Raw genomic sequence first — 27,336 nt, forward strand, 5'->3', positions numbered from 1 at the left:
GGAGAGTAAAATGCTTGGGTGTTGTAATATGCAGACTTCTTGGATTGATCACGAACCTAACCTTGCCCCTTCTAATCCAGAGCATTGACCTGTTATGTGATGGGCAGTCATACTGGCCAGTAATTAGGTTTAGGAGGTGCAACATAGGTAGGCAGAAACTATGTGCCTGTTAAAGCACACAGTCATTACCGGCATCCAGGGTGCTTACAAGAAAAAACAAACTGACCAGACATCCAGAGCCATCTGCTTTGTGCTGACGGTGCTGGATCAAGTAAGTATTTCGCTTTGCTTTGCTTAACTATTCAGGTGGCACCTTATGATTAGTGAATGGGCTTGTTTTCTTGTTGTTTAGTATGTTTGCACAGTTTGTATTGGTTCTCCCTTGCCATTGACTCAATTGCGAGGCAGTTCACTTGCAGATACATTGTAGACAGTTCTTCTATCCTGACCCTTCATTCCTATGTAAGAATGTTTGAGGTTTTATTATTTATATAGAAATTTATATATGTTTATACAGGAAATGTTTGGAAATGTTTACTACTATCTAATTTTAAATCTATTAAAAAAAATAAATACATAACTTTCAGCTTGAAGAAAATATGTAGCAAAGCAACCCGTGTTCTGATGCCTGTTTCCCGATCTTCCCATAATTTAGGAGCTGCAGCTGCCTGAGGAATTGTTACATTTGACTTTTCGGGGCATGTCAGATGCCTGTGCCACCCGCCATGTACAGTGGGTTTTTTTTGGCTGACTTCAACATTACATCATAATAGTGTCTTATACTTGTGTGAAGACTGGGGAAAGCAGGTAAGTGCTTTCAAATCACAGTGATCACAAGATGGAAGTTAGTGTGACTGCAGCGTTAATAACAGCCTGGCCACCATTAGTTTATGATTTTATTCACTTGAATATGTGATCGTGTGGGTGCTTCTACACAATACTAGTAAAACTAGGTCACTTAAAAGAGAACTAAAGCCAAACCTTATTGTATGCCTTTATTTCTTTTTTGGATCACAGGAGCATCTAGACTAATGTACTCCTGTGACCCAAAGTCAGCATGTAACGGGCTACTGCCCACTATTTACTAACAGCACAGAGCCATGCTGCAGCTGGGGTGGATAACGGCAATTTTGTCCATATCCCCCCGGCTGCCTGATTGACAGCTGCCTCTGCTTCTCTAGAGCTAGAGCCAGCTGTGCCCACTCCCTCTTTCTGCCTGTCTCTCCAATGAGCTCTGGACCGAAAGTCACTACTTTCTTCAGGGAGAAGACCGTGAGCGACCCGCAGTCACACGATCACTCAACTCTCTATCTATTCTTTAAGGCTCATAACATTACATTACATAACAACATTTGTTTAGTTTTCGATAGATTTGGTAAGGGATAAAACCTCCACCAGGTTATTTTTTTTGTCCTCCGGTGTCCTGCTGGGGAGATTTCCCTTTCTTAATTCCTGTCTTGCAACATGAAATGAAACAGGAAGATGACATGTTTCTATCTTTGACAGTTTCCACCAGGACATTTGTTCCCATTGAAAGATTTCCTTTCACCTCTTGCACTTAAGACATTTCTAAAACTTTTGATTTATCCTCACTTTCTGTCTCAGTGGTGTTGGCCATCAAGACAAATAAAGGGGTGAATTTCCCCAGCGGTGACACAGACCACAATAACAATTTACCAGAGGATCTAACCCTTCCCTACTCTAAAATGTTTTACTTGGAGGCCCCTTGGTTTAGGAAAAAAAAGACCACGGAGTGGCATTGGTTGTCTATCATCACGATCTGTATGTAATGATGGGAAACCAACAGATATACTAAGCTTGTGCTAAGTAAATCTACTTCACTCTCTGCCAAGCTGTTCATGTATGGTTTTAAGTGCTAGTGATGAGTTTTCTTTAAATTGTGGTTGTTAAATTCTAAGGCTCTTTTTTTCTCCTTTTCGTCTTATCGGTTCTTAAAATACTGCTTTTATTGCTCTAAAATTTACATACTGGGGAAAAATGCCGAAGCAAGGGATGAAAAATATGCTCTGGGCATTAAATGATATGAAAGCAAGTGGACAGCAAGTTATATTAAGACATTTATCACTCTCATCTAATAAAAACGGCATCTAGAGAATTATCTCAGCCTTGGAGAGGAGCAGTCATTATTACAGTTTATGTGCATAAGAGTAATTAGTCAGTGTAGAATTAAGTCATAGAAAAATACTTTCTGTGGTAGACACTAATCAGAAGAATCTTCTATGATAATAAAAAATAAAATCAGCCATTTAAAGGGCAAATTCATTCAACAAGTGAAGTCTGGAACTTGGACTCATTCAAGTACCTGAACTAACAAAATTGTATCTTATTTGTGTATCACTCAGCTGTAGATCCTCAAATAATCTCTAAATTCATGCTGACACTGTCCTTTCTTCTGGAGGGAGACTACTTTTGTTCCCTATGGTCCCTGTGTGTGTTTTAAAGTTGTCACCACTCCAGGCTCCTCCTGTGATGGACTACAATCTCATGTTTAATTTACTAATTTGAAGTTATAGTCTATCATGGTAAGGTATGGTTAAGGTACTTGAATGCATTTTCAAGGTTTAACTCCTGAGTTTAGTGTCACTTTAAAGCATGTACCTTTCTAGGAACTAACGGATGCAGTTTGCTCTAACCACATTTACCACCCACGTTACTTAATTTATCTTCACTGAACTAGGAGTGGGCTTTTTAGGACTTTTGGCAAGAAGGGCAGATATCCTGTACAATCAAATAGCCCAGGGGTGCTATGTGATCATCGCATATATATATGCTCTTTTTTTCAAAGATGAATAAAAGCCATGGAAAAAAAAACAGCTCGGTGGTAGTTTGTTGGTCAGGACAGGGCATTCAGAGCTGTGTTAAAACCTTGAGTATCAAACAAAGGACTCTAGGGTACGTTAAGGTATTTATTTTCCATACAGTACATGGCTATAAAATATATTGGTTTATATGCCTAGGAGACAAGGCACTCGCTGCTCATTTTAAATTTGAACACAAATTATTAAAATAACTAATTGTCTTATATGGTCTCCTCTGTCGGTCATTAAAGCCGTTCGCTTATTTCTTATCTAAACCTAACTCATTTTGAGTCATGGATGTTTTTGTATCGAATTTAAAGTGGATCTTGCACCTAAAAGGCAAAGTCTTCTTTCTTCCTATGCACCCCTGCCCCTCCACCGTGCTGAAATACCATGTGTTAATAAAGTGTTAAAAATAACCTGTAATGGAAAAAGGTTTATAGTATACTCTCCATTCCCCTGGCTCCCAACCACAGTGCCAAGGCAAGGATGACATCATCCTTCTAACAAGACCCAGGGAATGTAGAGTTCTCCAGATCTCACTGAGTAGATGATCTCAGCACTGTGCTGAAGTGTCTTCTTGCAAGATTTGGAGAACTCGGCAGATGGGTGAAGATGTCACTGCCTGCACCCTGGAAGCTGGAGGAGAGGCGAGTATAATATCCTGTTTTTTTCCTCTGCAGGTGATTTTTATAAGTTTATGTACAGCATTTCAGCCAGTTAAGTGCACTTTAAAAATGTAAAAATAAATTAGATGTTGACCCTAACTGGATGGCAATTATTTTGCCTAAGCACTGTGTATCATAAACCTTTTCCATTTTCTTTAAATAAAATACTTGTTAGCACTTTTTTGTGGCATCTAAGTATAGTACTACCGATGTCCTACAGCCTCTTTGCAACCATTTTCATAGATGCATTCAAGCAACGGCTACATGGCTTTTCTCTGGGCAGGTCTCCTGATGGTGAAAACAGCATCTTCAGATACTTTCGGACAACGCAACTACGGTTGCTTACATCAAAAAGGCCAGGAAAAAAGGCCAGGACAATTTTTTCTTGGGCAGAAATTAATCTGGCCTCCTATACAGCAGTCCACCTCAAGGGGCTAGCCGGAGGACTACTGGAAATAGAGTTATGCAACGAAAGTCAAAGCAACAGATACTCCAGGTATAGTGGAGTTTAAATCTGGAAATATTCTCTCTCCTTACAGAGAGATGGGGAAACCTATAGGTGGCTTTATTTGCATTCCTGTGCAATGTATGTTAAAACTTGTGGTCACTTGCGGTCTCCATAGGTGTGGAGGGGATGACATTTCAAAGACCAGGCCGTAGCGTTGCCACCCTATAACAGGAACCACCTGGACTAAGGTCTTCATGGCGGATCACCCGATATTATTTTAATGAAAGTTGCACATTTTAAAATATTAAAACTATTAAACATGTCAAGATTATACAAGACTTAAATTTAAACTTTGTATGCCCAAGCTTCTGGATGACTAAATTCGTCTGGACATTATATCTAAGATTTTTTGAAATGCTACTGACTGCTTGGCCTAGAGTGGAAGAGTGTTTATGTTTCCAGAGGGCTTTTTCACACCATGTCCATTGAGTGTATGTTGTGAACAGAGCGCACATAAAATTGTTGTTTTTTTATGTGCCATGTTCACACCATACATGTGTAGTGGTGGGCAGAATAACACAGGTATAAATACATAATACAATAAATGATGTGGTTAGGAATAAATCACATATAAAACATTTGTATATTAGTATTTTGCATTCTTGTTGCAAGCCATCGGTTGGAGCTTTAGGCTCCTTTTCATGGTTTCCAGGGGCTCACTTTGTTTCTTTGAAGTAAAAAGCTGAAATGTAGGTCAAGCAGAAATGTACACACACAGCTGAATAACTGAAAGCTGTGATCCATCCCTTATCAAACAGCTTAGTCTGAAGCTTAAATCGATTAAAGTTTCAAAGCACACTGCGTCTGCCGGAAGAGCATCTGGTGTAAAATTGTCATGTGGGGAATATGATGACATCATCCCCCTGTCTAAGTTCCAACACCAGTCAACACCATAGCTTGGACAGGTGGGGATGCTGCAACGTGGAGGCAGCATGAGCTATCAAGTATTGTATTACATACTGAGATCTAGATGATTAAAATGCATAATACAGATATTTATTAAAATACACATGCAAAGATTAGGAAGCAACAATGCCATATAAATATAAAATGTATTTTTTTTAAATTATTTTAATTGTAGTGCCCCATTAAAACAATACTAATCCAGTCTTATGGTGTGACAAGACTGCACTAATCAAATGGTATACATTACCATTCTCTGTTTTATTTCTGCAATGGATTGCTATGAATAATGTATCAATACCAAGAACTCACAATCAAATTATTGCATGCTATTACCTTCATCATTTTTTTCTTTCTGTTAACTTTTAATATTTGATTAACTCCGGTGAATGTAATGAGCCTTTGATTTTTATGTATTTTTTCCTGTTAGGTGACATCTTTAATGTAGTCAAGTGTGCTTGTGATTCTTGTGTGTTGAATTGTAAAACAATTTTTAAGTCAGTGTGAGGAGGTGTAATGCAAATCATTTCATGTGCTCTGTGCCTAAATTGATCTACACCTGCCTTACTAGAAAATGTCATGTGTAGATGTAATTCCATTTTAAAAGCGGAAAGATAATCCAGAAGAAAGAGGCCTGGTTTTGCAGTGACCACTTGGCTTGATCACTTTAATCATCCCCCATCAGTCTACAGAAAAAAAACTACTTACTATTACTGTGATCTCACTTTAAAAAAATGGCCTACCGTCATGAAACAAGATGCAGTACATACATGAAATGGCTGTAGAGTTGCCCTTAACCAATAACCAATAACGTGTGTTATGGGAGGACAGGAAATGGCCATGCAAAAGTCACCCAAAGAGAAAATTTGGTTACTGGCTTGTACTGCAAGCTACTCAAATGGATCGTAGTTTTGGCTGTGGCCAGTAAAAGATTTTACAGGAATGATCTGTTTACAAAACTGTCTTCACAGCCTTCTGATATGAACTTCACTGTGTCGCAGCTGGTTCAGGTTCCCTGGGCAGGGTCATTTGCACGTTCTGATTTTTGTAGACTGAATGGCACCACAGTTGTATCAAATGCCACCAGCACTCCATAAGGTCTTACAACTTTAAAGCATCGGTGGTGCTCAAGGTGATCGCACGGATGGCGCCGTGCAGAAACTCAAAGTAATCGCAGAGGTTGACCGACACACACGAAAAGAAATTCCAATATCAATATTTCATTGATACATTTATTTGTAAAATGTCATATCATATCATCAGAGGCTAACGTTTTCGGGACCTCGCAGGGACCCTTCATCACTGTGTTGCTCTGATAAAGGGTCCCTGCGAGGATAATGACCTTTGTTGTGTGGCAGGGCTGTGTAGATTGCAGAACTAGATGAACAGAATTACAAATGCTGTGGTAGTTTTTGTACATTTTTTTTTTTAACTGGGTATTTAGCTTTTTGCCTTGTGCTAAGCTTTAAAGCAGAACTCTGGGGAAAAATGTTCTATATTTACCTGATCATCAGATGAGGCTTGCTCTTAGACAATTGACTTTGCTCAGCATTGCTCTGTCTGGCGCCTGCAACAATAAACTAAATGTAACCTATTATCTGCGTCCTGTTGGAATGACCAGTCCCTGTGCCCAGCGCTGACTATGTTCACTTGTAGCTTCCATTATACCCTGGCTCATTACACTGAGCTAGAGATGGTTGAGATTGGGTTGACTTCATACAAATTATGGTAAGACTTCATCTTCAGCATTGTGCCTGATTAAAGAGAGACTGTTACTTTGACCCTTATGGACATAGCACAGGTTTATTTTAAGGTATGGAGGTTGTGTCTGGCCACTCCTCAGCAGTGGCTCTTGTTACTAACGGTTTATAGATTTCATTTTACAAGCTCTCATTTAATTCTGTTTTCTTAGGCTCCATAAATATTGATAGGCACTGAAGACGCTGTAAAATATAATGTTTAACACAGAAAGAACTATCTACATTACTTTTCTGCTCCGTTACTCTGTTAAATCAGGAAATAATTTACTAGGGAATATTATTTCATATAAATAAGCTCTTCTTATGACCATCAGATAGGAAGCAATTCTATATTAAAACAAACTCTTATTATTTAAAAAGCATTTGATAGAAAGGATCCTACAAGCAACTTATCTCTGTATTCATCTGTCTGGAATATATTGGACTCCATTTATCAAAACGTCTGAAATATGAATTAAAAAAAAAAGCTTGTTATGCTCCTGCCAATCAGAGTCACACAAAACATTGACTTAACCTGCCATATACTTGGATACGATATGGTAGATTTAACCAGTTTTCATTGACCAAATTAATAAAGGCAACTTGGCTGCCACCCATCATTTTCTATCTTAAAGTTTTTGCAGTTGAAAACTGAGAGATAAAGGCCAACATGCACATATGCTGACAGTGAGAGAGAGCAAAATGAGCAGAGCAACGATTCCTCACTGTGCTGCTGCTCCTTCACTGCCCAAACAGCAGGCTGAACGGTGAGTCCTTGACCAGGCAAAAATAAAAAAATGGAGGTGCACTATTTTTTCTAATGCAGTGCACCACCACACATGCGGTAGTTCATTACCATTTTTGTGATGCACTGAATTGCAGGTGCATTGGTAATGTGAATTAGTGTAAAATAACACAGAATGGCACCATACTGTGCAAAAAAAGGGCATCACCATACTGGAACAGTGTGAATGAGCACTTAAAAGTACTAATAATTGCAGCAAGTGCAAAGGTCAGACAGACCTATCTAGTGTCTGGATACTTACACCTGCAAAGTTTTTATTGCGTACCAAGGCTACAGTACTTTAACTGCTGATATTTTCAGGTTGGAGCTCCGGGTTTCCATACTCCTGGGGCATTTGGGAAGAGATTGAAAGCTGTGTATGCGCACCGCAGCATGCCGCCTTTTCATTAATCTGATCTTCTTACAATGTTTTTAAAAAAGGAAATATTTACTTTAACAGAATCGTTCTTTACATTTTCTGCCATGCAAATAGTTTTCTTTGATATACCATAAAGATAAATCCTGTAATTTTCAGTTTGTTCTTTGATGTATCATACTGATAAATCCCGTCACTTACTATTTTCTGTAATTAAAGAGCTATTTCTGCAGCATAAACTGAGGAGCTAGAACTAGTAGAGCAGAGAGGTGAAAGGCAAATGTAATTTATAAATTGCTCCTGTCTCCATGACTCTGATATTCTAATTGAATATCCCAGTGTGATCATAGGTAGCCATGAATGTCTACAGGGTACTAAAGTACAGTTTATACTGTAAGGAGGATTTATTTAAAATAAATCAGTGAGGTGCTTTCACTTGCTGTAGTGGCCCCTGATACAAAGAACAACCACCTCCAGGTGCTGGCTGTCTTTGATTATCTTCCAAACACCCAGGTGCTGGCTTTCTTGAATTATTTTCCAATCACCCCAAAATCCTCTGGCAACCTGTGTTCAAGCTTTGACCCACCTTTTTCAACCCAGTGTGCTTTCCTATTGGGCATCAAAAGCAAAAAAAGAGTATCACTGACCAATAGGAAGGCTTGGAGGGCAAGAGTAGGTAGGCCAGAGTCTGGCTATGGATATGTGTTTGCAATCTGCATTGAACAGCTCTCTAGGTTTAGAGGATCACAGAGTGCAGATGTTACACCTACACCAGATATATAAAGCATTAGCCGGGCCTCTGTTGTGTCTCTGCAAACCTAAAGGAGGAATGGGTTACCTCCAGATGTACCAATGTACCTCCAGATGTGTCAATTAATTCATTGCTATCTAAGTCCCAGGATGGCAGCTCTGCAACAGAAAATGAGAGCAAATCTCTCCAAAGTGAACAGAATTACCACCTTAAGAAACATTTGGGATTTTCCCTCACCGTTAAAACTGGTAACAACTCTAAAATGTTGGGTTTTTCCCTCAATTTCTATCTCTGTGACAATGATCATCAGGACAAATAAAGTGTGACTATCCCAAGCAAGGACACAAAAAAATATAAACTATCCCTCCCTACTCTAAAATTAAAAAGAAAAATGTTGGGGGGGCCTTTTCTCACTGATTATCAAATTAAGAGGGTCCTTCTCCCAGGGATGACCAATGTAAGGGGGATCCTTCTCCCACTGGCCACCAATGTAAGAGAGGGCCTTCTCCCACTGACCACAAATGTAACAGGGGGCCTTCTCTCACTTACCACCAATCTCAGAGGGCCCGTCTCCACTGATCACTAACTAAAGTGGGCCTTCTCCCATTGACCACCAATATAAAAGGTCTCTACACTTACCAGTAACGTTAGGTAGCACTAAACTGACCACCATTGTAAGGGGGCACTATTATGATGTCTATTCACCGACTTTCCAATGTGAGGAAGTACTTTCTGTGTTTCAATTAATTATTCTTGCTGAAAATGTTTTTTTATAGAGCAGCTTTTGGGTAACAAATATTTAAAGGAGAACTATGGGGTTAAGGCTTTTCAACGGGGGGACACAAACTAGCGTCCTCCTATCACCCTAAGCTCAGTATACCGCGAGCTGTAGCTCACGGTATACTGAGACGCCGCAGCTGAAGCGGATCCCGACAATTGTGCCGGGATCTGCCCAGCTGCGTAACTGACAGCTGGCTCTGCCTATCTAGAGGCAGAGCCAGCTGTACCCGCCCCCTCCCCCGTCCATTCTGCCAGTCAGTGAGGGAGGGGGGAATCCAGCCCCTCCCCTGTTACGGCAGAGAGCCGTGACAGGATCGAGAGGTGAGCAAACGCCGGTATGTGTTCGCTCACCTCCCGATCTACTGAGCAGACCTGTGACAGTCTCATTGTCACAGGTCGGCTAGAACTATGAGGTGAGTGAAAAGCACTCACCTCAAAATTCTCCTTTAAAGTACTCCACATTCCTTATTCTTTTTCTTTTCTTATAGCCACACCTTTCTGTTTATGCTAATGCCCTGTGAACTGTAGATATAATAATTAGCTGGGTTCCCCTGCGACCTAAGAGTAATTTCCAAGGTTCCATCTTGTAAAACAAATGTTGAAAAAGGTTGCTTTAAGAAAATATAGTGCTACTCTGCAAGACGGCCAATTAACCATTCACTTTCATTTTCCAGCTTGTACTGGATAAATGACAGTTGAGGGGATTGTTTGCTGTAGATGATATACTTTCAGATCCTCATAAGTTTTTATAAATCCACAATGTTTTCATGTAGCAGGATTTTCATAACTGGCAAAGACAATTAATAAATAATTAATTACTCATTTGTATTCATATTTGTTTGTACACTATTAGAACACCAAGCCCCCATGGTAAACATTCCCTTATCACTGTTTAGTATTAATGATGAGGTAACAAGTGAATATTACTTTCGCAGATATGCAAAAGATGTTTGTGCTGAAACGCAATGAGACGGGAATAATATTTATTTAGCTGACACTGTATTGCCTGTAATTATTGCATGGGGTGATGGTGTAGAAGGGTTTCCTGTATACACAATGTACAGTGACAATATGTGAGTATTAATTTTTGAAAACATTGCATATTTACTAAGGAAAATGCTTACTGAAATATTTTAGTTTTAAGTATACAGTTTTAAAGGGTTTTCCCCTCCATCCAAAAATTGCCTTTTCAGGATAAAAACTGCCATTTCAGAGCACAATATGTTGCTTTTGGTTTTATTTTTTTTTATAATTTTGTTTGCATTTCACTAGCTGCTAGAACAGTTTCCTTGTTACTGTTCTGTAGCTGGTTGACCTAATTATCTATCAGATGAAGCAATCGATCATATTAGTAAGGGCAATGGGTATTCTGTCAACAAGCTTGTGGTGGGTGTTATCAAATGACAGCTAGCACATGTTTCAAGTTATATTCCTGGTAGAAATAAATCATATCTGCACTTTCTAAAACTCATTAACAGATGAAGAGAACTGACTTTTGGGGTTATTAGGACTAGAATAAGGCTCCTTTCACATCTTTGCAATCCGGGAGTTGTTGCATTGTCAGATGTGCTGCAGTACCAATATTTTTCTTAATGGAACTCAACAAATATTGTACCCATAAATATATTGTAACCTAATCAGTTCCTGAAAGCTCCTAGTTCTTAGTGACTTAGGCTCGCTCCCAAAACTACATCTGCCAACAGCCCTTTGTTTGTACAATGTGTGTAGGGAGGCTTTTGGGAGTCGAGGCAGCAGCATTGTTTTGTTGGGAAGGAAATTGATGTTTGCATATGGAGAGAGGGATGGCAGATAGGTACAGTTCTGTAGACCAACAGGCAAGGCTGACAACACTGGTTTGGTTTTCGGCAAAGGCAGTGTGTGTCTGCCTTAACAGTGAGGAGCATACTGATTTCTGTCAGAATGATAAGTATTTTACTCTACTTTCAGCATATTTAAGGGAATAAAATATGTGGAATGTGCCTGTATTTAAGGTACTGAATATTTTTTTTTCCCCTGACATACACTTTTTTTTAAACTCCAATTGGTCGCTTTGCCCGGATCTAAAAACTTCACGCGCAAAGTGTGGGATACAGGTCATTAGATCTTCTTAGTACTTTAAGAGCACACGCCTTATCCATTGCCTGGTGGCTGGATGAAACCTTGTTACACAGGTTTTTATCCGTATTAAAAGCTCTTTCACTTTGTTGCATAATCAAGGCTGTACAAAACAGCCAGACTCCCATTTCACAGTTGCTGAACATGGTTCCATACTAACACCAGGCAGTGAATAAAGCGTGTGCTCCTGAAGTACAAGTCTACATTTTTCAGGCAGACTAGCTCTAGAGCAAGAACTAATGACCCGTATACAACACTTTGCAGGTGAATAGTTTTCAGTTTTGGATTTAGAATTTGTCAAGCTAGGAGCAAACCCCTAAATACAAATGTAGACTTGAAAAATGTAGACTTGTTCTTCAAGAGTATACTTCTTATCCACTGCCTGGTGCAAGGTTGAAACCTCATTTTGCAGCTTTGAGGAACTTCAAGCATGCAAAAACGTAGTACATCTGCACACAGGTGTATGCATTTGTCTGTATTAAAGTGGCACTAAACCCAGGAGTTAAATGTTAAAAATGCATTCAAGTACCTTGACTATTAATAAAAATGTATCTTATTTGTATATTACTTGGCTTAGATCCTAGTGCTGGCACTGTCTTTCCTTTTAGAGGGTGGCAACTTTTGTTCCTCATGGTCACTATGTATTGTAAAGTAGCCACCGCTCCAAGCTCGCTTCCGTGATGGACTACAATCTCACTTTTAGTTTAATAATTTGTCCAAAAACTTTGCTAAGTGAAATGGGAGCTTGACTGTTTTGTACTGCCATGGATTTGCAACAAAGTGATAGAGTTTTTAATACATACAAAGACCTGTGTGCAGATGTACTGAATTTTTGTGGACATTAGTGTAAGTAACAGATCATTGAGGTTGCCTTCTGAAAATACTAGTGCTATGGGGGACTGTTGCAATAGCACCTGATAGCAATTAAAAACCATGCCTGGGGGAAAAAAGGGTTAATGATGCTACACTGAGGAGCCCCTATCAAATTGGGGATTTCATTTTGTTTTCTATTGCGAAATCCTTTCATCCAGCAGACAGTAGATCATTTCTGCATCTGCGATGGTGACATTTCAATGCTCAAAGAGAAATCTGTAACCCTGAAAAATGCAACACATGCCTGTAAATGAAATCAAGTTTCTCTAACTACTTATATATATTTCATAAAATGTGGCACGAGCGTTTAATACTTTGTTTTCGATAATGCATTTTTTATCTTGTTTTACTCCATCTTAGGGAAGCGAAATCTCCACTCTGCAAATATTTGAATGCTTAATTAACTGGGGGTTTTAAAGTCTCCAATGTAAATATTAACTTATATTTCAAATCCTGTACCGAGGAACAGATTTATTTCTGCTAATTGTGCACCTGAAACCCTGCGAAATAAAAACAGGGAAAAGCAGAGCTCAATTGCCAAGCATTATGAAATGTCTGGAACAGGCAATGCAACAGATTTATTTACAGAAATATACTTTTTTCAGCCAGAGTCCTGCCAAAATCAACTGCTTAATGAATAGATAAGACGGCTTAAGCCGCATGTGGTGGAAGCAGACTGTCTGTGTTTCTCTTTGTGTCTTAACTTTCAAAGGACAGGAAAGGGCGCTGTACTCATAATGTTGTTGAAAGGAAACCTTAAGCTTCTCATAAGGTCCACAAAAAAAGTAGAATAGAAGATGTTCAACTTTACATTAACCAATTTTTTTTTAAAGCCGACCATAGACATGATGTGATTGTTATGGCTTGTGTCATTGTGCTTTTGTTTAATTCTAATGGATTTTGCATCCAATACAAACCCATGGGGATGCAAAACCTGCTTGTTGCAGGTGAAATACATTTTGGAATGAGGTCAGCTGTAGGTCAAAAGCACCTCTCAATGAATTCTGAATGATCTCAGAAGCATATCAAATTGATGTCAAACTGATGACATTGCCACAAGCCCAAAGCTCGTTGACACAGACCCTTCCTCAGACTGACCTATTCCAGATGAAAGAGACAGTGATCCCTTTGTTCAATAGTCTGCTTGGCACCGAAGGTTCCTCATTCACTGTGTATGTATAAACATGCATTATTAGGGGATCTAAATATGCATGTTTAGGAACCAATCCGTAGGAGGGGATCCTCCTCATAACTGCATATCTGACCTCCCTTGACTATATGTGGCCTACTACAAGAGGAGAACCTTTTACACAAAGTGTACAGACTTTCAATATTGCTTAAAAAAGAAGACATTAATAGCTGCTTGAAACTACCTTTTAAGTCCTCCAAATTACATTTGGTGTATATGGGGCACATTGTCTGACACAGACAAGCTCTAAGTCAGAGGTTAGCCCTGCCCCTGCCATCTAACAATCCAAAGTCACCAATACTGTTGGCTACTGATGCCCTAGCACTGGGCTGTAGTAAGAATTATATGAGTGTTTATTAGTAGGTATGCTATGTTGCTTATATACCTTAATGTAGAAATCCAGCCACAAAATGTTTTTATTAGTTGGTTATGGCTGTGTCCTTGCTTCAGATTTCCACTCACTTTCTTTCTGTTCAAACCTGTCTCTGTAAATAATCTTGGAACCATGGATTGCAGTAAAAACCCAACAAACCTTCCACATTCTGTTCAAAACGTTTTTTTTTTTTTTTTTTGTTTTAGAGCAGAGAAGTGTTGGAGCCCTGGCTGACTTACTAAAGGCAAGTAGGCTGTTCACTTAGCGAGATAATATTCCCTTAACTTAGTGATTGAAGTGAACCTTTTCTGACTTCCATCATCCAATCATGTGCAAGCTTTATATCTATATCTATATATCTATATATACATACACAGTCATGGCCAAAAATATTGGCACCCCTGCATTTCTGATAAGATAATGCACCACTTCATGCAGAAAATTGTTGCAATTACAAATGTTTAGGCATTCTCAGGTTTATTTCTTTTGTTTGTATTGGTATGACACAGAAAAGTAGAGGAAAACAAATCCCAACCTGACACATTCCACGCAAAACTCCAAAAATTGACTGGACAAAATTATTGGCACCTTCTCCAAATGGCAAGAAATAATTGCATTATACTATAATTTGTAATTAAACTCACCTGTATCAATTGTCTATATTGTCAGGAGCTAACAATATAGAAATCACACCAGCAACCAGTTAAAATGGTGGAAATTTGACTCAACCTTTCTGTTGTGTGTCTATGTGTGCCACACAGAGCATGGAGATGAGAAAGAGCAGCAAAGAATTGTCTGAGGATTTGAGAACAAAATTGCTGAAAAGCATGGACAATCTCAAGGTTACATCTCCAGAGGTCTTAATGTTCCTGTGTCCACTGTGGACAACATTGTCAGGAAGTTTACAGCCCATAGCACTGTAGCTAATTTCCCTGGACTTGGACGAAAGAGAACAATTGATCAAAGATTGCAACAAAGGATTGTTCAAATGGTGGATAAAGACCCTCAATCTACTTCCAGACAAATTCAAGCTGACCTGCAGGCACATGGTACAACTGTGTCAGCTCGCACTATACGTTGCCATCTGAATGAAAAGGGACGCTATGGTAGGAGACCCAGGAGGACCCCACTGCTGACACAGAAACATAAAGAAGCCAGATTGGAGTTTGCCAGAACTTACCTGAGGAAGCCAAAATCCTTTTGGGAGAATGCGCTGTGGACAGACGAAACAAAATTACAGCTTTTTGGTAAATCCCATCATTCTACTGTTTTCAGAAAAAGAAATGAGGCCTTTAAAGAAAAAAATACAGTCCCTACAGTCAAACATGGTGGAGGTTCACTGATGTTTGGGGGTTGCTTTGCTGCTTCAGGCGCTGGATGTCTTGTCTGTGTTCATGGCATTATGAATTCTGAAGACTACAAAATAATTCTGGGGTGCAATGTAGGGCCCAGTGTCAGAAAGTTGGGTCTCCATCAGGGGTCATGGGTCTTACAGCAGGATAGTGACCCAAAGCACACATCAAAAAGCACCCAGAAATGGTTTCAAAGCACTGGAGAGTACTGGGCTGGCCAGCAATGAGTCCAGATCTGAATCCCATAGAGCTCCTGTGGAGAGATCTCAAAACAGCAGTTGGGAATAGGAACCCTTCCAATCCGAGAGACCCGGAGCAGTTGGAAAAAGAAGAGTGGTCCAAAATTCATGTAGAGAGCTGTAAGAAACTCACTGATGGTTACAGGAAAAGATTGATTTCAGTCATTTTTTCCAAGGGCTGTGCTACCCAATATTAATTAAGGGTGCCAATAATTTTGTCCAGTCCATTTTTGGAGTTTTGCGTGGAATGTGTCAGATTTGACTTTTTTTCTTCAATTTTTTGTGTCATACTGATATAAACAAAATAAATAAACATGATAATGCCTTAACATTTGTAATTGCAACACTTGTCTGCGCAAAGTGGTGCATTATCTGACAGAAATACAGGGGTGCCACCAATATTTTTGGGCATGACTTTGTGTGTATATATATATGCATTTATTTATTTATTATTCTTTTTGCACATCATTGAGCATTCTTTGCAAGGGAATTTCCCTTAGTTTAGTGAATGTGTTAAAAATTCCTATTTGCAAACAATACCCAATCACATGGAAGGAAAACCAGTGTGGATGATGGAAGGCAGCAGAGCTTCATCTCATACACTAAGCTATGGGAAGATTCCCTTACAAAATTTTACTTACTTTACTTACTTTCGTAAATCAACCCCATAACATGTCTCTTGTGTAACTTAAATCTTCCTGCTTGCAATTTATTTATTACGTTTTAAAAAAACCTATAGATCCACTTAAGAAGGACTTTACATTATGAAAACATAACAGAATTATAGTGAATATCTCATTTTAAAAGAATACATCAGCAGGTTGCTAGTGTTGTTGTGTGTCTCTTACACTTTCTCTGCTTTCGCTGTGTAAAAGACATTATGTATAATAATTGTATTTGCCTTTCTAGGGAGAGAACACGCTGTTTTCTTGCTCCATCACTGCCCCTGAAGCCTGGCAGAACTACAAAAGCAGGACTGTGCTAAAGCCCTTGGCTGGGGAAGAGAGCAATAATTGACATCACACAACCTGAAGACCAGAATCTCTGCTGGGACTGGGCTTTATTAATAGTTTGGCATCTTCTGCCAAACTGAATGAGCAGCATGGCATGGATGGCGTCAAGATCTTTACACCAAAAACCCAACGCAGGTTTGTTTTTTGCTCATTTTATTTTCTTTACAAAGGAGAGAAGATAACGCATGTCATAATGGTAAAGTGTAACCTTTCCAGACAAGGGTCACTTTAAAGTGGTTTTCCACTTTTTCAACATACAATAAAGCATAGACTCACAACTGAGTAATGGAACATAATGGCACATAGTTAACTCTATCCATTTGCTTTATTTGGAGTATTTCTCTTCTGATTCACATCAAATGTATTTTATATAACAGCTTCTTGTTGCCAAGTGTATCTTAAAGTGTATCTAAGCTCAAGGACAAAAACGTAATCAGTTGCAATTTACCATTCTTTAGATGTGGTGGCTGCGTTTGTTTTTTCTTTTTTAGGCCTTTTTTTTTCCTTTATCACAAGTAATTCTTCCACTAATGTGCTTCTTGTCCTAGGGCGAAAATGCTCACTCACCGTACTATATCTATGGAGAATCAGCGTTATCACCCTAGGTAAGACAGTGTTTCTGGACTGCAAAACAGGTTGCAGATGTTCTGCAGTCCACAGAGCGAGTAAGAAACAATGTTAAATGATAGCAGTCAGCAGAGGCAAAGTGCATGGGAAGTTATTAGGTCACAAGAATTCTAGCAGTATCAACAGGTATTTTCTGGTACTTATTGGACCCATAGAATGAAATACATTTGGTATAATTAATACACCGAAAGGGACCAAATAAGAGTAATTTATTGTTAGGGTTTGCAAACCCTTTAATTCTCAGGCTAGGTTCACACCTAAGCGACTGAGCTGTTTTCGTGTGATTGTCAAGCATTTCTGTTCACACGATTTTGCTTTGAAAACCGCTCGGTTGTCAATGCACAGAGATGTCTGTGGGACCCAAATTGCTCAACATCTGCCCAAAAATCACTCCTGTACCTTTTTGTGCGACAGGCGATATCTATCACGTGACAAATCGCAAAGGTGTGAACAGCTTCCATAGACTTGAATGCAAATCTCTGTTTTGTGCAATACTGCACGGCTAAATCTGCGCGATAAATCGCCTAGGTGTGAACCTAGCCCATAGGGCCGGAGCACACCTATTCCGCACAAATTGCAGCAAGGTCAGGAGTCACCCAGGTCAACATTATTTTCCAATGGCAACCCAGTCGTGCCGGGCGGATTGCACGGTTTCCCGCCGCGATTCTGCCCGTGTTTCTGAATACGATGAATACGATCAAATAGCCGCGCGTCATGTATTGCAAAAAAAAGGTACAAGTACACACCTGGGCGACTCTTGACCATGCGAAAATTGACCCTGATAACAGCTACCAAACGTCTTAACAGTGACAATGAATTGAACATATTATAAATTAAAAATAACATAGGCCCTATAAGAATGCTAACTTGTCATGGTTCCTTCTGTATGATATATTATGTTTTATGTATTTTCTGGCCATAGACATTTTGTGGGAAGATCATAAGGGCAAAGACTAATTTGGGCGGTAGAACTAAAAGTGGAATCCCTGGCAATTCTGTAAAATAAAAGAAGCAGCTCTGGCAAGTAGACCTGTCTAATCTCTAGGTCTGACCTTTACACACACAGTATCATTCCACCCATTTCCTGTTAGCCCAGGCTGTCAATGCTCCTCTCCCCCCATGCTCGGGACTCACAGAAGAATGCTACAGGTGTGTCATCATTATTTGGCATTGTTCTCTGCAGCATTAAGAATCTGCTAACCTCCAGAGGAAGAAGAGGGCAGTGAGGACCAGTGATGTCACTAAGGTGGATCCAAGATTGCTGGGAAATTAGTATGTATATTGATTTTTTTTACAGTGCAGAGCTGGCTCCAAGGGTGGTAAGGGGCAAACAAGGGAGGAGGTCCCAAACCCAAAGTTAAGAGTAAATATTCTTGGCTCTGTTCCACCACAGTAGTGACTTCACAAAGATCCTGTAGCATCCTGGTGTTATGTAGATACCCATCCATGCAATGTAAAATATATTTCTGGATATAAAATATATCCAGGTTTGCATTCTTTGGCTGCTGTGTTCAATTTATTACAATATCCTAACAACTTTGGTTTGCTACTATATATTAAGCTGCACCCTAATAGCATTAAAGCCCAACTCCGGGCACAAGTGTGGGGAGGACAAAGCACTTGTAGTCCACCGACACTTTATCCCATTCCTGTTACCAAATATTTGTTTGTTGGTATGGACATGGAAAAGCAGAGTCTGCAAGAGGCAGAGCATTGCACCTGTGATTCAATGATCATGGTTGCAATACTTTACTGGCTCCAATGCAAAACAAAATTATGATAAATGCAATTTATTTTCTTTTATGAATATGTGCATTTATTTATTTATTTTAAAAAGGTGGACTTCACCTATAACCAATTTGATTTAAGCCATCAATATTGGTTATCAGCCAGTCAGGTCTGTACATGTTTGGGCACCATTACTGGAGCTTTCAATCGAATTGATAATTCCCTGGGAAATAGATATGTTCAAACACTTACTCAGATTTGAGCCCGATCAACCAGAATCACATTTGTTGCCCTCTGTATTGTAGTTTACTACCCACTCTAAAGCTCTATTGCTCTCACTTTAATTGCACATTAAAATATATTCTTCAGATTATCTGAACAATTTCAACCTAATTATCAAATCTTAAAGTGCTTTTGGACTGAGCTTCACCAGGCAACATGCCCTTCAGTAGAAGGATGATAATTAAAGGGCCACTATAGAGGGAAAATATTATATTCTGCTAACTGTATGTAGTCAATGCTGTCCTGTAAAGATGACAATTACAGGGGATGGGATAAACCATATTACTCAGCCATGGTGCTTACAACTGTCAGATTTCATTTTTATTCTTTCAAAAGAAAAAATAAGTTGCTGTAACTTATTAAAAATTGTTACCCAGAGTAAGGTGCAATTTGTCTCCTACTTAACGTGATTTTGAAGTAAAAATGTTTTTAAGCCATTTCAAATGTTGATTAAATCACTTACAATGGAAGCTGTTTTTTGATGTTTAAATGTTTTAGTTTCCTGCTGGTCCCCTGAGCACTGGTCCTGATATCCTGTTTTAGGGTGGTCCTTTCCCTTACAGGGTCCTGTGGAGCTACCCTTGTGTGTGCTAGTAGGCTGTCTGTGTCTCCACAAACAGCAAGGCACAGCAAGGCAAGTCACTGCCCTTCTCCCTGCTCCTCCTTCATCCCTCTTCCCTTTTCCCTTCTCCAAGCTAGTAGATGGACAGCAGCTGGATAAATCTCTGTCCCTTTGTTATCTTGTAATGGACAGAACATTCAGGGAAGCCGAGCAGAGAGAGTTAGAGCTGTTTTTGAAACATGATGACTGTGAGTGCTTGGGCAACAATGTAAAGAAATACTTTTCTGGGAAATGTATATTTTGCTGACTCTGGATTCATTATTGAAAAAGGTTGAGAGTGTAACGTCCATCTAAGACTACCCTAGAGTGACAACACTGCTGAGTGATTTCACTGCAGAAAAAACACCCTGTTGTCACCCTGTTAAAGGAAGTAGAAAAATATAGTATTTACTGGATACATCAGCTTGTGAAAAAGCTGCTGCGTTGATGCAAGGGACGGATTGCATTATATTTTGCCTTGGTTACACGTTAAACATAGCAGCCTTCTTTATTCATTATTCTTTATGGAGAAACCATAATCTTAAAGAACTGGGCACCACAAATCTAAGCGGCACCCTTTTTATAAATACTCTCAAACTTGAACAGAGAATAACTTCACAGAGCCGCTCTATTCCTTTATATCCTGGGACTATTTTATTGAATTGTATTTTGGGTACTTTTTATGAAAAATGTGTGGAGATGAAGAATGTTATGGCATATTTTTATCTTTTAAGAGCAACTCCACTTTTGTTAAAAAACAATTAACAAAACGTATATAATTGCTTCAGTAGCTATTTTGTGATTTAATGTTATCAAAACTGATTTCCATTTCAGTACCTACCAGCCCAGCTATGATTTTCTATGACCACCTTTATGGCACCATGTCAACAAGACTGAAGGTTTCCTTTACGTTGCATATGGAATGTCCCCACAAATCTAATTTATTTTATTAAAACACATGTTGTGGTTCCTCCCACCAACACCTATGTCACTACTGTGTCTAGTGATTTATGGGTTGGCAGGCAGAACCACAGCCTGCAGCGGAGAACACACTATTCGTAACCCCCGGAAATGTCAGATCGCAAAGGTGACCGGGGAGGAGTTAAAATTTTCCTCTGCTCCCACTGAACAGGTAAGTATTTAGCCTACAAAGGGTAGTGATTTCTAAAGGTTCTGAGTTCTGTTTAGACAGTTTTGTTATATCTTACCTGACAACAAAGCCATGTATGGGACCTTTCTACATATTACAAACTACATGAACCTATGGCAATCCCAGAACTACAAAAAAGCAGCTTACTGTTTACTGAAGCCACATCCAGGAGCCTGGACATCTGGCAGAATTTTCTGCTGAGCACCCCTTTGCTGAACTGCTTGCCATGGTCAACAGTTCTTGCTGACTCCTCACTGCGATAGACAGCTTCACTAGCCAATAGTAGGGCTCAGCATGTGACGATTTAGTAAGCAATGTTGACATGAGCAATTAGGCTCATGGGGTAGAAAATGTGACCAGACACTGGGGTATTTTCTGGTGCCATCAGCACACAGTGGTAGTTTTGTAGTTTTGGAGCTGCTACAGGCATGTTTTGAGCAATACAACCTGGTCCAGGGCTCCCCCTATTCTGACAGAACAGTAAAGGAGCAGCAGCACTTGTATGTGGTCATCACTTTGCTCTTGCCTCCAGTATGCATGATCACAGAGTAAGACCATCAGCAGCAGCAGCAGCAGCACTATGAAGAGTAATGGAGCCCTTAATGTCTTCTAGTGTGGGCCTTCCTCTTCTAGTCTTGGTGTGTCTGGAATTACAAAAACCTCCCAAGATAGATTCTCTTACGTATACTAGTTCTGGTTTTAATATTATTTTTAATGAATAAGACAACTGGATTCAATGGTGTTTGTTTTTTTATCTGCTGATAGGTCAGCTAAATAGGATTTTTAATTATTTTGATTTTTTTGGTAAAACGAACATCAGCGGTTAAGGTTTTTTTGTGAGTAAAGCTTATACAACTTGGATCCCAAACTTGACAGCTCAATTTGCTCATCTCTTTGCTGAAGTCTTATGTATATTTGTATTTCTCTTAACTCGTTATGCATTTTTTAACAAAGATTTGCCTTTGTGACAAAACATGAATGCTTTTTTTTTTTTAGTTTGCAGAAAATTGAAAAGTTTTATTGTGTGTGATATGTTTACTTTTTCTCTTGTTTGTGAAAGATTCATGAGTCTTTGTTCCAAAAGAAAACAGAGCTCTTTCAGTCTAAACTGCAGCCCTCTTGACAGCGCATTTAATATTCTGTCTCTTTTCCTTTGTGTGAAATATGCATTGCAATATTGTGACTGAGCAACTGACGCCATACATAATTAGAGAGCACATCACAAGGAACCACAACTGTGAGCAGCAGGTGCTGATGAGGAGGATTCGGGTGTCAACTTTTATATGGCAAGTGTGCTGTAAACGGAGGCGGTTGTCGTTGTTATTTTTACATTTCTATACTCAGTTTATCAGACTGGTCCAGTCACGAGGAGAAGTCAAGTTGTGACTGCACTGCATCCTAGGCCAGCTAATCTCAGCAAATATAGTCATTTTCCAGGGTTGGTATAATTTGTATTGAGAATTTAAAGGGATCTTGGCATGTTCTGTAAATATTGTGGCCAGAGGAGATTTCTCCCAAGTAGGCCCAATACCTTTCCAATGGCCAGTAGGCCAAGTTGCCTTTACTGGGATAGGTAAGAGAAAAGTTCTTAGACCACCCTTTTTAAGATGCAATGCAAAGAAATGGCTGTTAAAGGTTTATGCAGAGACAACACCTGCTTGGAGAAGGAGCAGAGGCCACAAAATAAAACTATAAATAACTTTCTTTCTCCTGATGTTTGGGTTCTCATTACCTCTCTAAGAAATTGAGAGGCTGGATAAGCAGACAGTGGAGAAGTTCTTAGAAGGAGATGGACTACACTTGTGTGTTTCCTACTCATTTACTTCAATATTTCTGTGTAGGTTCTCATTTATCCAGGTCATGGCATAGCTAGTAATAGTTGGACACATTCAGATGGACTTGTTGAGCTTATACTGTATAAGCCATTTGTTCAGTTCTAATGAGTGTGAGGAACATATTCCAACATATTCAGTGTGCATGCTGAAAACTATTGTTGCTTATGTGCTTATTTTTTCCATTCCATAAGAGACCTTTCTTCTGTAATTGCAGTTTATACCAGTTCTCAAGCTACCATGGTCCACTAGAGTGTTTCTTAATTGCATCCCATACGCTAATTTGTTTGAGCTGCTGGCTGGCTAAGGACCAGTTCACACCAATTTCGGTGCATTCTAGAGCAGTAGCTGCTGGAATGCACAGCAATTGCACACTAAACTTCCCCCTTCGTTCTGGGGTGGGATGGGGCGTGGCGGTGCATTGAAGTCAATGGCACCACAGCCACACGCCACGCCTGCGGTGCGATCAGATGCGTGGCAAAACATTGCCTGCGTTCCGGTCCACTGCGAAGGCTAAAAATAGAGCATGCGCCCCAGAACAAAGGAGAACGTTTAGTGTGCGATTGCTGTGTATTCCAGCAGCTATCCCTCTGGAACGCTCCACAATTGGTGTGAACTGACCCTAAAAGCCATATGTCCACTATGAGACCCATCTGCAAATTCCACTCTATCCAACAATGTATTTTTTTCCATATCCAGCTTCTCAGTTAGTGGGGAAGCTGATGTGGAGTCTGATGGTTAAGGAGGGCAGCGAGGGCTACTGATGCCAGGGCATTTTTTACTCCACTGAACAATTTGCCATTTTTTTCCCACTGACCAATGATGCCATGCATTCCTATCCCTCTGGCAAAACAGGCAATTTGACTCAGAGTCTGTTTAACCATAGTCCTCTAAAACCATGCCCAATGTTCAGTGCTATGGGCCACGCCCACCTGTGCCATGGCAAGCGCCACATTATACCTTCTCCAGGCTGTCCCTCTTAATGAAAGTCTAGAGTTGGGAGACTAGCTTACTAGCTTTACTTGAAGGTTATGCGACCAGATACATCCTCAGTAAATGGCTGAAATTCTGTCTCAGTATCATTTTATTAGAGTCAGTTGTAATAGCGCAGCCTTGTCCCTCGTGGATATGGTATGTGTGGTTATTCACTGGTATTCCCTTCTGTTCACAGCAGAAATGTCATCTCAGTGTCAGGGTGTAAAACCCTGTCTCACATCTTAGCTCAGAGCTGATAGAAAACCTCTGTACAGACTGCTGGAGGAGGGTAAAACTGAATTAACAAAGCCTTTAGTTTTTTAACATACTCTTAAAACACCTTTCTTATATGATAGTTCAAGTGTCCATTGTCAGCACTGAGCTCATACAGGAAAAGGGACAGCGTTTAAGCCTAATACTTCTCATAGGAAAAAAATAACTGCCTGATAGACAAGGCTAACACTATTATAACTGTAGCGCTGTCTCCCTAAGGAGCTGCTGGATTGTTAGGTCCTTCTTCCATCCCCATTAATGAACTGTCCTGAACTGAATCCAACACTCGGTGACACACAAGTAAAAATAGTCAGTGATTTATTGGGTCCAGGACTAGCCCTGCAAAGACATAACAGTTAACCCAATATCAAACATTGGAACAGACAGGATATGCTATATAACTCTGATTCCATCTTATAATCTGTCAAAAGCCTTGCCAAATACACTGGGTGGATAACAGCAGAATGACCCTGCTGACAGCAATGTAAAAAAACACAGTAGAGAATAATTCTAAAAGGCAACACCAGAAGATGTAATAAACAATATGGCCTATCTATTGTATTTAGGCCCTGTCCAAACCACTGGCCAGTGTGAGAACAGATATAAAGTCTGCTGGCAGTGGAGGTCCATAAACTCTTATTGTGAGAGTATTTGTAATTCACAAGGAAAAGCTCTCAAAGTGTCTTGGCTTGGGCAGCAAACTTCATTAACAGCAAGCAGGTTTAGAACAAGTACAAGTGGCCAAAGGCCTTTACGCACTGATGCTGGGTAGGTTTCCTTGAGACAGCTGTCCATTCCCCATAGGTCAGTAAAGCGGTCACACCATACTCTGGAGCTCTCCCCTCTCAAGCCTGTGCCTGTGTCTCGTACCTACATGGATTCCCAAGCTCAGCGCCCTTCTTTCTCCATCTATGAAGGTTATGGTTCACGTCCCCGGCAGGCCCTCCAGGGTTGCCTCCTCTGTTCACAGAACAATGGCTTATGGCTCTCTCTCTTCTGCTCTGTTCTACAGCACAGTCTGCTGGGCACCCTGAGAGATTGTCCCTCCATCTCTCTCTGCTGCTCTGTAAAACAGCAATGCACACTCCTTGTTGCTTTATTTCCTCCAGCTCCCTTACACCAATAAGAGTCCTGCTTTCCTATAACTCCCTCCCATGGTCTTCAACAAAATGTCGCCTTCCTGCCTTGAGGACATTTCCTCCTCTCACCTTGCACCGGTGACTGCAGCTAAAGACCGGCCATCAATCCAGTGGTGGGAGACAGATGGACAGGCTGTGGTGTGGAAGAAATGCCCAGGCCATGCAGCACCCCTTCCCATCTTAAATAGGCCACTGGTATGGGCTACACGCTAATACAGTAGTTATTGCAATTAATAAAGATGGCCATTGGTCACTATTTTTCTTTATAATTTCATTATACAAGGTTTTTTATTCTCATATATACACTCAGGGGGAAATTTATCAAGATTGGAGCAGACAGATTCTGGAGCAGTTAGCCATGGCAACCAATCAGCTTCTCTCTTCAGTTTGTTTAGTTAGGCTTTGAAAATGATAGAGAGAAGCTGATTGGTCTGCTCCATATTCTGTCTGCTCCAGTTTTGATAAACCCCCCCAGTATATCACATTTGTATGTTGCATTAACAGCAAATCCAAATTAATCTAGCGTGCACCTGTTAGAAATAATGAATTGCACCTGATCATGACATAATGAAACAAATTTCTTCCAGGAAAACTGGGGAAAAGTTAATTTCACTTTTAATAAATGTATAAAATCCACTAGGAAAATGGATTACGTTGTCAAAATACTGCTGTGAACTACTAGCAGAATTAGAGTCTGGCTTTTTATAAATAGAAAAAAAATCCATCAAATAAGAAAATGAGATGTGCCGGTTTATATTACTTCTTTATAAACAAGCCCCTGAATATTATAGGCACAATTTATGTGCTCACGTTAGAAAATGGCAGATCAAACATCCTTACTTCCCAACCCTTCAACCTAAAAAATAGAGTCAGTGGACTTTGCACACAAATGGCATTGTGATAGCATCATCATCACACCCATAGCTGTGTAAGGTGTGTGAAATTTACTAAAATATTGCCTAGTTATGTTGTAGTGTAAAAGACTTGTGGCATTGATGTCCAACTGATAAGACTGGTACCTGCTCATGCTTCTGAGTATGTGGGTCATGTGATGCATGAATTCAGTAATCTCCCTCCTTAATGGCTGGTAACATTTATGTTGGAAACCTCGCAAGATTCCATAGGCAGTGTTGGTACATCTAATGAAAAGGTAAGCTGCCTATGGGCAGGGCTATAAGAATAAATTAGAACAGTGCAACTAACAACTCTGCATGTAATTTATACAATTATAAAATTGAATAATAAAAGGTGGTCCTTTTTTGATCATATTGTACGTTCCTCTTTATGCCAAGTACTATTGCAGCCAACAAGTGACCACAATTGGTCCTCATACCAACTGCTTTCTGTTTGGAATGGAAGTGACACAAATTCAGGAGTTAAGTCTTAAAAATGCATACATTTCCAGCTTTCTTAATTTTTTTTATGGCTTTTTAGTAGGCTTGAGTCCTATAAATTGAAAATGTCCTCCACGGGAAATTTAGTCTGACACTGGTCACTGGTCTGATGCTAAAAATGCATTCAAGTACTCCAACTAATAACAAAAATGTATCTTAATTGTGTATCACTCAGCTGTAGATCCTCAAATCATCTCTGAATTGGTGCTGACACTGTCCTCCCTTCTGGAGGGTAGCTACGTTTGTTCCCCATGTCCCCTGTTTCTGTTGAAAAGTAGCCACCGTTCCAAGCTCACTCCCAGGATGGACTACAATCTCACATTTTTTTACTAATTTGTTTTAAGATTGTTGTTCATCACAGGAGCGAGCTTGCAGCGGTCATTACTTTACAACACACACAGGGACCATGGGGAACAAAAGTAACCACCCTCCAGAAGGAAGGACAGTGTCCGCATGAATTCAGAGATGATTTGAGGATCTACAGACGAGTGATACACAAATAGGATAGATTTCCCGTGGAGGACATTTTTAATTTGTAGGACTCAGGCCTACTAAAAAGGCCATAAAAAAGTAAAAAGGCCAGAAATGTGAGTCATGAAAAATATACATCATTATTACATCTCTACATTACCATAATAAATGCTAACCACTTAGAAATGGGCTTTAAAAAAAGGCACGGTCTGCGCTGGTCACTGGTTTAGCAGCCACACCAGCTTGGAATATCCCCCTACATCCGGTCCTAGCGCCCCATAACCTTACCACCTAATTGAGATAGCATTGAGATTTGACATCACTGTGCTTAAATTATTATTTAATGTATGTGAAACTGCACAGACAAAAGTGTGAGTGGGCC

At 39.8% G+C, this 27,336-nt stretch overlaps 1 protein-coding gene across 1 annotated transcript in view; it reads left to right on the plus strand.

Moving 5' to 3' along the window:
* LOC108788983 (heparan sulfate glucosamine 3-O-sulfotransferase 1-like) overlaps window positions 1-27,336 on the plus strand; it is a 118,870-nt gene that overhangs the window by 35,078 nt on the left and 56,456 nt on the right. The window contains exon 2 of the mRNA XM_018558896.1: window positions 16,379-16,617. The gene's annotated coding sequence lies outside the window, so the exon portion shown is untranslated. The remainder of the gene's footprint in view (window positions 1-16,378; window positions 16,618-27,336) is intronic.

The sequence above is a fragment of the Nanorana parkeri genome, unplaced genomic scaffold, assembly GCF_000935625.1.
Source record: "Nanorana parkeri isolate BGI_ZX_2015 unplaced genomic scaffold, ASM93562v1 scaffold366, whole genome shotgun sequence".
Lineage (NCBI taxonomy): Eukaryota > Metazoa > Chordata > Amphibia > Anura > Dicroglossidae > Nanorana > Nanorana parkeri.